Source organism: Lissotriton helveticus, chromosome 1_1, assembly GCF_964261635.1.
Source record: "Lissotriton helveticus chromosome 1_1, aLisHel1.1, whole genome shotgun sequence".
In the NCBI taxonomy this organism is placed as follows: Eukaryota; Metazoa; Chordata; class Amphibia; order Caudata; family Salamandridae; genus Lissotriton; species Lissotriton helveticus.
In genome coordinates this window covers 1,765,292,598-1,765,306,858 of record NC_136057.1, presented here as the reverse complement: position 1 = coordinate 1,765,306,858, position 14,261 = coordinate 1,765,292,598, and the positions used below count along the sequence as shown (strand labels likewise).

Below are 14,261 nucleotides of genomic sequence, written 5' to 3'. Positions count from 1 at the left end.
AGTACAAGTGACATAGAAAACATGGCGTCTGTTCTGCGAACGCCGAGACAGTGGTGTGGGTTTCAGTTATGTGCGGTTCCCCGACATGCAGATGGTGTTACTCTCAGACTGGCAGTCTAGGAATGGAGGGGCCGCACAGCCCTACGGTTATGCTCACATTTGTGCTGGTCTGTTGCATTAATATAATATTCGGGGTGGTGGCCGTGCTTAAGCTGTCACTACAGGGAGGTGAGGAATTTCCCTCAGACCCTGGGGCTGGCATATTACTCAGTGGAATTCGGGCCATTTTCAAAGGCTTATTTGGTATGAAAATGCTTTACTAAAAGCTTGTCCTTTCACTGCTCGCGCCAATCCTTCGGTCTGCACCCCAAAATTGTTGACTAAAGTACGCGTTCTGAAAACTGGGAAGCAACTGTTTTTTTTGTTTGTTTTTTAAATCTTCTAATAAAATAACGTGACTATGTATTGGTCAACGGCTTTTCCTTAAGGCGATTCCAAAGCATGGTGCCCTGGGTAAGTCACTGTGGGGCAGATTACCAAGTCCCTTGCGACAACTTTTGTGACGCAGCGGTGTAAACAATGCGCCACGTTGCAACATATTTACAACGTGATGCATCTAGGGAGATGCGTCATGTTGTAAAGCCCTGAGCTACATTATACCTGCGTCAGGTAGAATGTATTCAGGGTGGGCGTTCCGACATAAGAAAGCCGCCTAAAAGTGACGCAGTGAAATCTACAACATTTCACAGAGTTTCACTGAGTCACTTTTACGGCGCCACTGCATCAAAACCTTGCACCTACTTGAAGCAGGCGTAAGGAGTGGCACAGTATGATAGGAATGGGCATTCCTGACCATTGCTGGAGTTGCGCCGTGCTTGTTACACGACCCCAGCAATGCGCTGCCCTTATGCCAAAATATGCGTCACATATCTGTCTATCCTTGCGCCACGGTGCGCCACATTGTAAATGCGATGCATCCATGGTGGCGCAGGGTTGTTTTAGGTGTCGCAAATTAACTGGCGCATCTCTCCTAATATGCAGAGATGCACTAGTACTTGTAAATCTGCCCCGTGTGATTTACTTCACCGTTCAAAGCAGTTGTCTTGAACACCTCAGAGCCTCTCAGGGCGGCATTCACAACAGAGACCAACAATCGAAGCCTTCTACTAACAAGCATTTGCAATGCAATAGGTCTCGCATTTACTAGAGTTTGAGCTATTGGCATTGTTAAATTACAATGCCTTTTATTTACTTGTTGATTTTTAAAACATAAATAAAAAGCATTCTTATTTACAATGCCAATAGCTTAAACTCTCACAAATGCGAGACCTATTGCATTGCAAATTCTTTTTGTGCACCCACAAACAAGGATACCCCATCCTCTCATGTACCCAACCATGCTGTCCACATAAAATGCACGCTATGGGTCAAGCAAGGGGTCCCACTTTCAGCCATCTGCACTGGGTATGCCAGTGAGAGAAAGTAGGCCCTTATTAGTATTGAAGGGTGCAGGTCAAAGGCCTATATCCCACGCACTATGGTCACCAGCCCCTAACAACCAGCTTTGACATTTCTTGCAGAGCTCAACACCCTGCAGGGAGGAAACAGCAAAACCATTGTGGAGAATATCTTAGAGACCTCATAACTCTGGACTCCAGAACTGCAAAAAAAAAAACACCAGGTCTAATAGAAATGTTGAAATCACGATTCAGTGACACATAAGAGCTGCACCAGTAACTTCCACCCCTACAAACAACCAGTGCCAAGGTCCCTGCTCGGTCCACAGGTATAATCCAGTGCCAGTACTTCATCACTGAATATTGACAGTGTCCTGGTTTCTATTCCCCTGTCAGTTCGCCTAAATAGTACTTGTGGCATAACCAGTCCCCAACTCTCTCCCGATAAAACAAGTTTAAAGGTTCCCAAGGTAGTGACTCCAGGACGTTACCGTAATCTTACAGTATTTACATTTTTTGACAGGCGGTGGTGAGGTTGGGCCGCTTCAGGGCCACCCCTGCTTTTAGGTTGCCCAGTCCAGGCAGGGGATATGGCTTGCCCGCACCCTAAGAGGAACTTTAGTTTCCTAAGGTCTTATCTTGCGAGGGTTCCGTGAAGGTGGACCGGACAGGCCGAGCTGCAGTTCAAGGGTTCTGAGCCCAAAAGTGATGGTAGGTGGAACTCGCTGTCACACGCAGACCTCGGGGAAGTTTCGGAGTCACATGTGACACATACATTAATCTCACTTCCCGAAATATGTGTACAGCACTAAATCTGACAGATGGCAGTGTCAGCGCTCGTTCAAGACAGCAGTGTGTGGTCCCCGAGTGGTGAGAGTAATTTCAGGTTACCATTTAAACCAGACATCAATGTTCAGCAGTGTTTGAGGTTAGGCTATTTAGCATACAATGGTGTAAGGCAGCAAAGATGGTCCAAGCTTAAAGGTTACCGAGGTTGTGACTCCAGGACGCTACCGTAATCTTACAGTACTTACATTTTTTGGGGTACTTGTCTGTAATTTTTTTGAACTTTTTTCTATGCCCAGAGGGAGGAGGAATAGAAACCAAACCTGTCGCGTGACCTACGCCTCTATTGTTCCTTCTGAGCTCCAGTCTGTCGTTGCTGCTGTATTTAATTGCAGCCGGCGGGAGCAAAACCACACCCACGTGCGTGTGGTCAGCTTTCAAAATCATCTTACAAGAGGTCTCCCGCTGCGCGACAGTGCTGCGCACTGCAACGCTAGGCGCAAGACCAAAAACAGTGACATCTTAAGGAATACTGGGGCCCCGGGCAAGATGTATTTTGGGGGACATTTGTTCAGAACATGTTGGAATTTTCTTATCAATTTTCTGGTAATTCAAGCACGTATACGCCATCCAATACTATGCTTAAAGTTTCATCCCCAAGCAACTGAAATATGCCGTGTTTGGTGAAAAAAGTCCTTAAGAGAAGACTGGGTAGAGAGACGGACTGAGTCAGAGCATATATCAGGAAAAGAGACAAAGGTTCTATGGTGAAATCAATAAAAGTGAGACAGAGTGAGAGGTATTGACAAAAAGACCACTTTACAATGAGGATCCTTTGAATGTGAAGGCCCTGGGCAAGGGCTTAGTTCACCAGGCCTTAAAATGCTTCTGTGTAAGAATTTAGAATGTAACAAATGAGAGTGGATGAGTGTACTCACTTATATGTACCATATATTGTGAAGCATATTAATGTATATACATGAAGGAGTCTTTTGTAACACTTTGGGGCAGATTTACAAATATGTCAGATACAGCGCAGGAGCCCAAGTTGCCATCCCTACAAAGAAATAATGCTGTTTCTCTCTCCTCCTGCGCTGGAGCTCTTCCAGTCTGCTTTGTGCCATGCGCTGACCTTGGCTCCATAGTGCAACATTGTGTGTGTTATGGCTAGTTTAAGTTGTGTACTTCTTTGTTCTTGGAGAAACACCTTTTACACATTGAATGAGTGCTGTATACTACCACATCCATGCAATACTGGAAAAGGTAGGAGAAAAAAAAATCTCCTTTTTAACACTTGCCTCAGGGAGGCTTTGTTGGTTGGCACAAAGACCTGTTTACCATTGTTAGTAGAAAGGGCTTACAGGTATGCATCAAGTATTTTTGCGAGCGCAAACGGTGCGAATCGCAAAATTCGGCCGTTTGCGCCCGCAAAAAGGGCATTTGAGATGCATCAAGGGTTCATGCACTCGCAATTTAAGAATTCGCAAATAATTACGAGTTCTCAAATTGCGATTGCATTTAAGGAATCGCAATTTGCGATTCCTTAAATGCAATGCATGAACTATTCCAAGATTGCGAATTCGCAATCTGGGGCCGCTATTTACCGCGAAGTCAAACTACGTGGTAAATAGCAAAAACTTAGAAATATGCACTTTAGTGCATTTTTCTAAGTTGTATGTTACACACACACATGTCCTTGGGACATGTGTGTGTGCAACACCAGTGAACATTACCATTTCAGGGGTGCAACAGGGTGTCCTTTGGACACCCTGGCACCCTTGAAATTGCTTCCTTATTTGCGATTCGCTAATTGCTAATCGATCGCAAATAAGGAATCAGTAGAAATCGCAAATAATATTTCGATTCCTACATGCATTCCGTTTTGTGAGTCTTTAATAGCAAATTCTTAAAGTTCGCTATTAAGGACTCGCAAAACATAACTTTGATGCATCTGGGGGTTAATGGCATAAACCATGGGTTGTTGCATGGGAATGCCCATGTAACACCCATGGAACTCCCACTGCTTTGCGTTACCTGCAGTTAACTTTCAGTGTATAACAAGTTTTGTGCTGAAAAGTAAATCGCTAATAAATATTTTGCTCCTCTTGCTTCACTTTTGTGATACAAATCTGGGACTACACATGAGCAAATCTTCCTCTTTTTGACTTTGCACAGGTGCAAAGCCTTCATAAACCTGCCCCTTTGTGCCTATGACTGTGATGTAACACATCTCAAGTGAACATCGCCCTGTTGCAAAGAAAGGACTCTGTAGCAGGTACAATTATTTTGATCACATTCTGACAATAAAAACAACTCACAAACATAGCGTTTTGAAATAGTTATTTTAATAATACTATGCCAAAATGCATTAACAGTCCACAAACCTGCTACCTCTTGTGTCACTTGTTGACTTTATTCTCGTATTTGACCCTGTACGGTGCTTTGGTGCCTTGGGCTGGGCTCACACTTACAAAAATGCCACATACATTCCTACATACATATAATGTTACTTAAACAATTTTAACTGTATTTTTAAAAGCTGTAATGCACAAATGAAGTTCCAGTATAGCACAGATTTTCAAACAATTAGAGAGCTTGTCCCAATAGTTCTTAAACATGTGATAAAAATAGTGTGCATTTTGTGTGCTACTGTTCCATCATGCCATTGCAAATTTCTTGCAGTTTCTGCACACTGCCGACCTTGTGGTTACCGCTGTGTCACCACAACCCCTTAATGGTGGGCCACAGCACGTTTTCTTGGTATGGATCGTATTTATATGTATATTCAGTGTTGCAGTTTGCTTTAGCGATTTGGAGATACGACACTGTGCAGATAGACCATGCTCATAGCTGTATAGATTGACAGTGGCATAATGCAAAATGATGGAAGAGGGGGGGGTCTCTGCAAAATGTAATGAGGGGCTCCGGAGTCTCCCATATCTCACATGTATTCATTGGCTGTGGAGTGATGGGGTCCCCTTGAAGGATTGGGCCCCTCTGAAGAATGGGGAGCACCCTTGCACCGCAGGGACTGCAGGGGCCTGCGTTACATCTCTATAGATGGGAAGGACACATTGTTTGGAGAGACTGAAATAGGTGCATCAACCTATAGGACTTTAATAAATGGTTCATTCCTTGGCCACTTGGACAAATATTTGGCTGTCTACACGTTCTTTCATCTCAGAAAAACTCCAATGTGTTCAAAATGCTACTGATTTATTATTCGCCAGAGAAAAAAGAAAATTTGATAGAACCCTTCCCTTAAAGTTCTACAATTGAGCAACATAATCAGTGTCAAAGTCTTCTGCTTTGGCCACGAGGGTTGGGGCTTCCATACATTAAGGTAAGACAGCAGCCACAGAGCAACACTCTTAAGTGGTGCCAAATTATAAGTAAAGACCCAGCATTACCTTTATTATTAGGTGACGGGGCCACCGATGTTTTTACCACTAAGCCTTAACGACTGGACACATATGCTTGAAAAGAAACCTCTTTGCTTTCTTGGTTCCTGTTTTTTCACATTTCTAGGCAAACAAAACATACTTTCTTGGTCCTAGGAGCTTGTATGCATGATCCACTATGCTCTGGAAAACGGGCACCGCTTCTTCTTCCAGAAATTCCTCAAGACACAGCTCATCTTGCTTCTCTCCAAACTTACTCTGAAGCTTTTTCTTCAGACCCTTTTGGCTCTGGGAGGGGGGGGGGTGGGGGGGGGGCTGGGCATGGACACACAGAGCCTGAAGTTCCTTTTGACTGGCTTACGAGCTCTGGTCAAGTAGTCCATGCCTTGACCTCATGAAATGCTTTGAAGGCTGGTACCAGATCCGAAATAACACAGAGCTTTCGAAATCAATAAAGGTTCATGATTTGCTTTAATAGGGAACGGGTGTTTCATTCACAAGTAGACTGATGGAACAGTTAAAATGATGGTTTCCAGTAACAACATAAGCCATTAGTCATACAGTTGAAAGGGACTCTTCTCAGATAAATTTTACTGAAAAGTGATGAACAAAAGGTGGCCAGCACCTAATAAAATGACTGCAACAATACCAGCCTGTAGGCATGCCTTGGAAGCTTCAAAGAGATCCTGCCCAACAGTGCTTGGAATGGGGCAGCTTTGACCCTAGTCGGCATCATCCAGGGAATGCTACCAGTACAGCGACTCTTAAACATCCTTTGAGAATATCGTAGCCAAGCATCAACTTAAAAATATTGTGAAGGCAAGTATAGATTTACTATACCTAACTCCACTTATGCGTTCCTCGACAATATATATATATATATCTTCAAGTAGCGCAGACGTGGAGTGAAGAACAGTAAACCCATACTTTCCATTATATTCTTAACTTTAAAAAAAAATTTGAAATTTGTCAACCTTCGAAAACATCAAACGTGCAAACAAGTTAACAAGTTAACATAAGCACATAAGCACATTTTGTAATTTAACCTTTTTCCTCAAAAAATTAAAAATAAGGCGATATGACAACGAAAACATTTCTGATCAGAATATTCTTACTAGCACAGAATCAGATTCAGTTGCCAGATGTAGCTTGACAGTCTCCCTGTACTGTCTGCCAGCTCTTCCAACAGCCTCATCTCACACCCCCCACACTGCATGTGCACCCTCTCTGCTGTGGCATGCTCTGCTCTTTGCCCCTGTGAGCGATATCTCTTTGGTGCCAGGGCTTCAAGGTGCATTGGAAATGCCTGCAGTGGTTCCCACATATCCTGCCACATGAACGGACGTGGCAATAGTGCGATGTATATGTCAGCCATGTATATTTAACCCCTTCCGCGCTCATGACGAGCTGAGCTCGTCATGAGTTACGCCGCTCGCACGCTCATGACGAGCTCAGCTCGTCATGTAACGCGGCTTTTCGAAAAACGCAGCGCGCAGTGGGAAAACCGCTAGTGCGCATGCGGTTAACCAATCTCATTCAATAGGATGAGGGACTCTGACCCATCTCATCACCACCTTCCATTTTGTTAAGAGAAGAGGCACTGAGAGATGCCTTGTATACGCTCCAGCAGTCCAAGCAAAGGAAAGGGGTTTAACACCACTGCTGTTACTAATGACAGCTTGTGTAATACCGCATCTCATAATGCTACTACCATCAGGCATTTCCAAGCCAGAGGGATGAAATTTGTGTATTCAGCAGAGCCCTACCAACAACTGGTGCCGCTCCCAAGATCGCACTCCACTAGTCTCTTTTAGCGCATAATATATTCTGTGGGAGAGCATAAAAAGAAGTAAACTCAGTTTGCCACAGACACATTCTCTAAAATCAAGAAGATATATTTGATACTTAAATATTTTTTTTTCTATGACAGAAGACGAGTGATTTCCCTTCTTTGATCCTGAAGACATCATGTTGTGAAAGGAAACTCACCTATTTTCATTTGGATGGACTATAAACTATATGATGCAGACTGGTGAACATAAAAAATAGGAGAAAACAATGGGAGAGCAAGGGTATTGTGGGGGCGCCTCCTTGTCCCCTGATGCATATAGTACTTAAACAATGTGGATGGGCCCACTATGTGTATGTGAATACTTTTAGTCACTGTTTGTGGCTTGAGTTGAGACCCATTGGGTGTTTAAAAGACCCCTCACACACCAACCTAGTTGGTGTCATGCTTCATCATCAGGGTCCCAACCGGGTGGCCGAATGCCCCCCGGTTGTGCTACGACGCCTGATTACAGCGGAGCGGGTGATGGTGCATTAGTGTGATGTGAAGTTCTACAGTTAAAACTATCACTGACAATCCTTGCCTCAACTTTATTATTGGCGGCTCAGGATATATGTTAAAATCTAAGTGGTGCAACTAGTAAGGATTGAGTACCTATCAGTTGACTATGTGTGATGGTCTACATGTTTCAGCCCCCTCTGGGGAATCTAATGGGGCTTTCTTCAAGACCGAGAAGGTGAATAGTGAGTGGCAAAAGGTGATTAGAGCCACGTGATAAAACCAATGCGGTGCCTACACACTCGCTAAGGTGTGTGGTAAAAAAGGTGTGAAAAGAGTGTCGGCATACTTACTGACACTACAAATGGGCAAAAAAATTCAATACCATCGGTATTACAGCGTGAATCGAGGGTCGGGGAGAGGCTCGGCTGCATCCAATTTGGAAATGAAGAGTCCTCTGCCTATTAACCTGCATCTGGTCCCCGCACCATCACCCGCTCCGCTGTAATCAGGCGTCGTAGCACAACGGGAGGGCATTCGGCCACTCGGTTGTGACCCCGATGATGAAGCATGGAACCAACTAGGTTAGTGTGTGAGGGGTCTTTTAAACACCCAATGGGTCTCAACTCATGCCACAAACAGTGACTAGAAGTATTCACATACACATAGTGGGCCCGTCCACATTGTTTAAGAACATAAAAAATATACTAGGAGGCATATTTACAAGCCCCTATCGCCACCACACCCTCACTTTTCACACCCTTGTGGTGGCGATAGGGGCTTTGCCTTATTTACAAGACAGCGTTAAGCCACTCAACGTGGCTTGACACTGCTTTGTAAATAAGGCACCATTTCACGCTATACTTAGCGTGGTAGGTGCTAGCAATGGGTGTGACGGCTGGCGTTCCACAACAACACCAATTGATTTTGGTGCTGCCCCATATTTACAAGGGTAGCGTAAATATGGGGCAGCACCAAAATTAAGACCGAGGAAAATCTGGTCTTACCCTGGCACAATGAGGAGACATTTTTAATTTCTCCTCTTTTTTGCTATTTCTATGTGTGCTGCATTGTGCAGCACACATAAAAATTCAAAATGCCAATGATTGTTTATCTGCAGGAAGGTGTCCCTCCATTCACATAAACAATCATTAAAAAAAATATGTTTTGCAACTTCTCTGTGTGCTGCATTAAGCAACACATATAGAAGTTACAAAACACCATTTAAAGATTGTTTATGTGCGGGAAGGGACACCTTCCTGCACATAAACAATCTTCCCCTCAATGCAGACACCTTGCACTATGGTGCAAGGGTGCCTGCGTTGGCGCTAGGCAGCTAAATTTAGTGCCAGCGCAGGGAGAATGCAGGGCTGCACCATATTCTTGTAAATATGGTGCAGCCCTGCATTTCAGAAGTGGCGGAGCGCGCCACTAAGCCAAGGAGGCTAACGCTACGCGCCGCCACTTCCATTGTAAATACGCCTCTCAGACTCTTTGAGTGAATCTCCGTACGGTTTTGTATTTCCAATATTCATGTTGAATATTGATAGCGGCTAAACTCACAAAGGGCTAAACACCAATGAAATGAATGTTATATTTATAGTACGTGTAATGTGAGTATGCCATAGCCAGCATTCCTCTAAATTAGGTCCACACCGGAAGCTCCTACAGAGGAAGTCCAGCTGTTGACTGCTGAGGAGACACTGTCAATACAGAGGGTCTGCCAACCGAAGCAAACCCCCACTTGTTCCTCGTCTATCTTTTCAGTCTAGGTTAAAAAGACACGTGAAGCCTTAAAAAAATACCGTAGCTTAAGCTCTTTTGCCATTTACTCTGCTCTAAGGCAACCCGGCTGTGGCAGCAAGCCCCACATCTTAACAGGGCCCGAAGTCCGTGTGAGAGCACCTGGAGGCCAGCGGTTGCTCCCACGCGGTCACACCTGTCTCGTGGCTGGGAAAAGAGGGGAGGGGCCTCCGAGGCCTTTGAAGCCGGGCTGAGCTCTGGAAGCTGAGGGCGAAGGCGCAGGCCGCTCAGACCCTCACAATAGAGGCTCGGTGGCTTTAGAACATAATCGTCCTAATCACAGTTATTAGGCTTCTGTACTCACCGCCACCGGGGGCAGCTGAGATCCGAGACCCTGGCATCTCCCAGGCCCGGGAGTGCCTTCCACCTGAAGCGACAAGCTCCCTGCCCTTGCCAGACAGTTGTGCTGGAGGTGTGGGTGAAAGTTAACACCTGGGAATTTCCCCTGCTTTCAGCCAGCAGACTGGGGGGCCTGGCTCGCCTGCCAGGGTGACAGTGACTGACATACAGGGGCAGGAAGAAGGCAAACTGCCTGACAGGCTTTCATGAGCGGGGAGGGGGGGGGGGGTCAAAGTATCTGCTGTGCAGGGCAACCCATCCCCAGCTATAGACAGCACTGAGAAACGCGTTTTTTCTCTTTGCCTCTCGTATTTCTGTACCTTGTATATATAAACTTTCTTTCAATAAAAAAATTACTGAAATCGGAGAAACGTACTTTAGGGTATGCTTGGCACTTTACAAGCTTCCATTAAATGTTGGCAAGGAGAGTTCCAGGGGTGTAGCAAGAGTGTGGCGGACCCTAATGCAGGGAAGCAATTGCGGCCCCCATTTCATTGTTTGGTGATAAATATGAGCCACTAATTGGAGTTCTATGAGCGCCTCACACCCGGTCCCCGGTATCACTGCACCTGCTGCACAATGGACAGCTACACCCCAGGAGAGGGCTGAGATTGGAATGCTGACGTCTAGTCTGAAAACTCACACCCTAGACAGGAGTACCAACCACCACACAGACTTGTACATTGTCCAGAGGTGGACATACCGTCTCTGCGAAGCCGTACTATACTGAAAACCCTGTGCCCTCAACTGATGGTGTCCTCAGACTCTTTTACCCCTCTCCCCAGATGACCTACTTAGGAATGACATTAAAAAAACACCCCCAGGCAAACGACTTCACTACAATGCCTTATAGTGGCAGACTGCCAACTAAAGCCCTGATAATATCTAGAGCGTTAAATTCCAATACCTGAACAACCAGGGAAAATATCCTGCTGGTTACCAGACAGATTTTACCTGTTACAAACTTGGTGAAGTTTATCTGGGAAAAGGAATCGGTAAAACCGCAAGCATGCATATTTTGATTCGATAAATACGCTGGGGCAGATTTACAAGACCCTTGAGACACTTTTGCGCCGCTGCTGCGTTACTTTTTGTAATGCAGCGGTGGCGTAAACAATGAGCCAAGTTGCAGTCCATTTACAACGTGACGCATCTAGGGAGATGCGTCACCTTGTAAAGCCTTGCCCCACATTATACCAGTGTCAGGTATAGTGTATGCAGGGTGGGCGTTGTCACGCGGGAAAGTCTTGTGGAAGTGATGCAGTGAAATCTACAAGATTTCACTGCGCTACTTCTAGGACACCACTGCATCAAAACCCTACACCTCCTTGGAGCATTCCTCCTTTAGATAATATAAAAACAAAGCAATAAGAAGTGTACTGACAGGAAATGTTCTGCTTCAGAAAGAAAACTTTACAAAAAGTTGAGGACTTTATTATGAGTTGGCTGAAGTATTCAATGTTATACCACTTCCGTGGACCAGTGTTGTGTCACTCGAAATTACTGCATGCGGGAATACCAGGCCAGGATTAACCAACTACATTTCCATACCCGGTAACACTAACGGTGGGTCTGCTGAAATTTTCAGGTGCTGGGAGTAGGTGGATGTGGTAAGGTCTCCAGAATTGGGAATACCCATGTAGTAAAGGAGCTTGTGTTCATGGATCCACATGTTATTCCCCACTCTGAAAACTTTAAATCAGATTGCTAAGATTTAGGGTTGAATATAATAACTGGAATTGTTAATTCCAACCCTGGCAGCTCTGCTCCAGTTTTCAAGGAAACCACAGTGGGAACCTCAGTTTTTTAACTTGACACTCTCCAGCCTGGTGGGGGGCTTGTAATTACTAAAGCACAGTTCACTAGTACACTGTTCAGACATCCATCGAGAGCTCTATGGGTCTGAAGTATCATATTCTATGTCAATGGGAAAATACATTGATACATCACGGCCTACATCAAGTGCACCATACAAAAGATGCAGGGAGTGATTCACGAAGGTAAACTTAGACCTGAAGTCTAACTGTTGACATCAGGAAGCATATTATACATGCAGCGCATTTACTTGATTTGCAATGGGAACACCTTTCAAAAGGTGCACTCTGCGCAATCCATGAATATGCACCACATTATGGTGAATGCGCTGCCCCCAGGGCAGCCGTAATCTTGTGCTGCCCCTAGGGCAGCGCATTTAGGTGAAAAACTGAGAGGCTGCTTTAAAGCCGCTCCGTGTTTTCACAGTTCAGGCTGCACCCTTCTGCACGTTTAAAGGGGATGTCCGGGTGGTGCATGGGACCCCTTCATCTCTTCCAGAGGGCTCCCATCAGGGAGCATACTGTCAGTGCAGGGGGCACACTGTCAGTGCGCCTCCTGAGAGTTTCTTTACCTCTGCGCCCAAATCTGTAAAACGGCGTGGGAGCAGAAGCAAAGGGATTCCCTCATTTGCATGTGGCACGACCCCATGCAAATGAGAGAATGCCCTCTGAAGATAGAGCTGGAGCTTTATGTGCGTTATCGGTATTAAAGAAGGATCCGCACAAGCATCTGCGGCCTCTTCTGTAATGCCAATGTGCTCCGGGGGCATGCAAAGCGGGCACTAATACCTGTTTTGCCCTGTGGCACTTTCATAATACAGTCCCAGGTCTAACCTTAGACTTCAGGTCTAAGTTTACCTTTGTGAATCGGACCCACAGTGTTTAAAGTCTGTGTGCCTTCCTGCATTAAGCAGATTATAAATGTTGCATGCTGGGATGCATAAGCACAATTTTACAGTCTGCATCTGGCTGGCACTGCACTGAGCACATGGTGCAGGGTGTACAGTGTTTATAACCTGTGCTTCCACTTCACTCTCTACTGTGTGGAGTCCTGTGTATCTTCTCATACCTTGACTCGGTCCCATGTATATGGCTTTGTACAGCACTGTATTGCTCAACACCTAAGGTTGCGCTGTGTAAATGTCAATGTATACATCCATTGAGCTGCAGGCTGGTAATATTGAGTTCCAAATCGCAACAGGACAGAATATTGTTATAATGATATCTAGGAGATTTCTATACATTTTTATACCTAACTCCACATATATATATAGCAAGGTGGTTCTGTCCACCGAAACGGGTCTGAGCAGATAATTGTGGAATAAAGCAAATCTTACTTTGAAGTATCCACGGAGTCAGCGCACAAGTTACCCTGATGCGAGATAAAGCCAACAGCAGGATGGTTTAAAAGCCATGTATTTATTAAAACAACACTCGCCCAGTCCAGAGTGTATTAATCCAGTCTCCTAACGCGTTTCTAGGTCACCGCGGCCTCTTCATCAGAGGAGCAATGTCTCAACCAACAGTCTCTGCCTTTTTTGGCACCTTTAAACGCATGCTAATTAATTACACAGGTGTGCAACTTTCACAGCATGCTGGTACCTGAAGTTCCTGATAGCCAGCGCTGTTTTAACCCAGTGAGTTCTGTTGATTTGCAACTATTTATGTCCATAAAAAACCCCAGTGGGCCTCCGGGCCGAGAAGGTGAGTAGTTTTCAAATACATTTCCTGCTGTGCCATGGACATAAATAGTTGCATTGCTCCTCTGATGAAGAGGCCGTGGTGATTTAGCCACCGTGAAATTTCACAACCTCAAATTCAACCTCAACTCTTGCACCACATAATGTGGTGCAAGAGTGACGCAAAACTAAAAAGAGATTTATGAAGCCACGCGATTCCACCTTGCGTGGCCCTGAGTGGCTTCATAAATCTTGAGCATAGCAACGCAGCGCAAATCACTGCGTTGCCATAGTGTGCACCAGGGAGGCATTCCTTGGGCGTTGCATGGGTGTTCCCACACAACTTCCATGGTTTTTATGCATTTCCAGATTTACCAGAACTGGTAGACCTGGGAATGCACAAAAAAGATACACCTCTCCAGGTGAGGTGTAACGAGATTAAATATATTTTTTCTCCTCGTTTCTTCCTCTTTCTATGTGTGCTGCATTCTGCAGCAGATAGCAGATAATGAAAGAGGAATTTGCCGCTCAGGATTCTTTCGTGCAGGAAGGTGTCCCTTGTTGACCAAAACCAATTTTTGTCTGCAATGCAGGCACCCTTGCACCATGGTGCAAGGGTGCCTGCATTGGCGCTAGGCAGACAAAATGGAGCCAGCGCAGGGAGAAGGATAGGAATACGTTATATTCTTTTAAAT

The 14,261-nt window shown here is 45.2% G+C and overlaps 1 protein-coding gene across 1 annotated transcript in view; it reads left to right on the top strand.

The window, feature by feature from the left end:
• The window catches only part of COL5A3 (collagen type V alpha 3 chain), a 598,884-nt gene that overhangs the window by 102,642 nt on the left and 481,981 nt on the right, over positions 1 to 14,261 (top strand). The window lies entirely within an intron of this gene.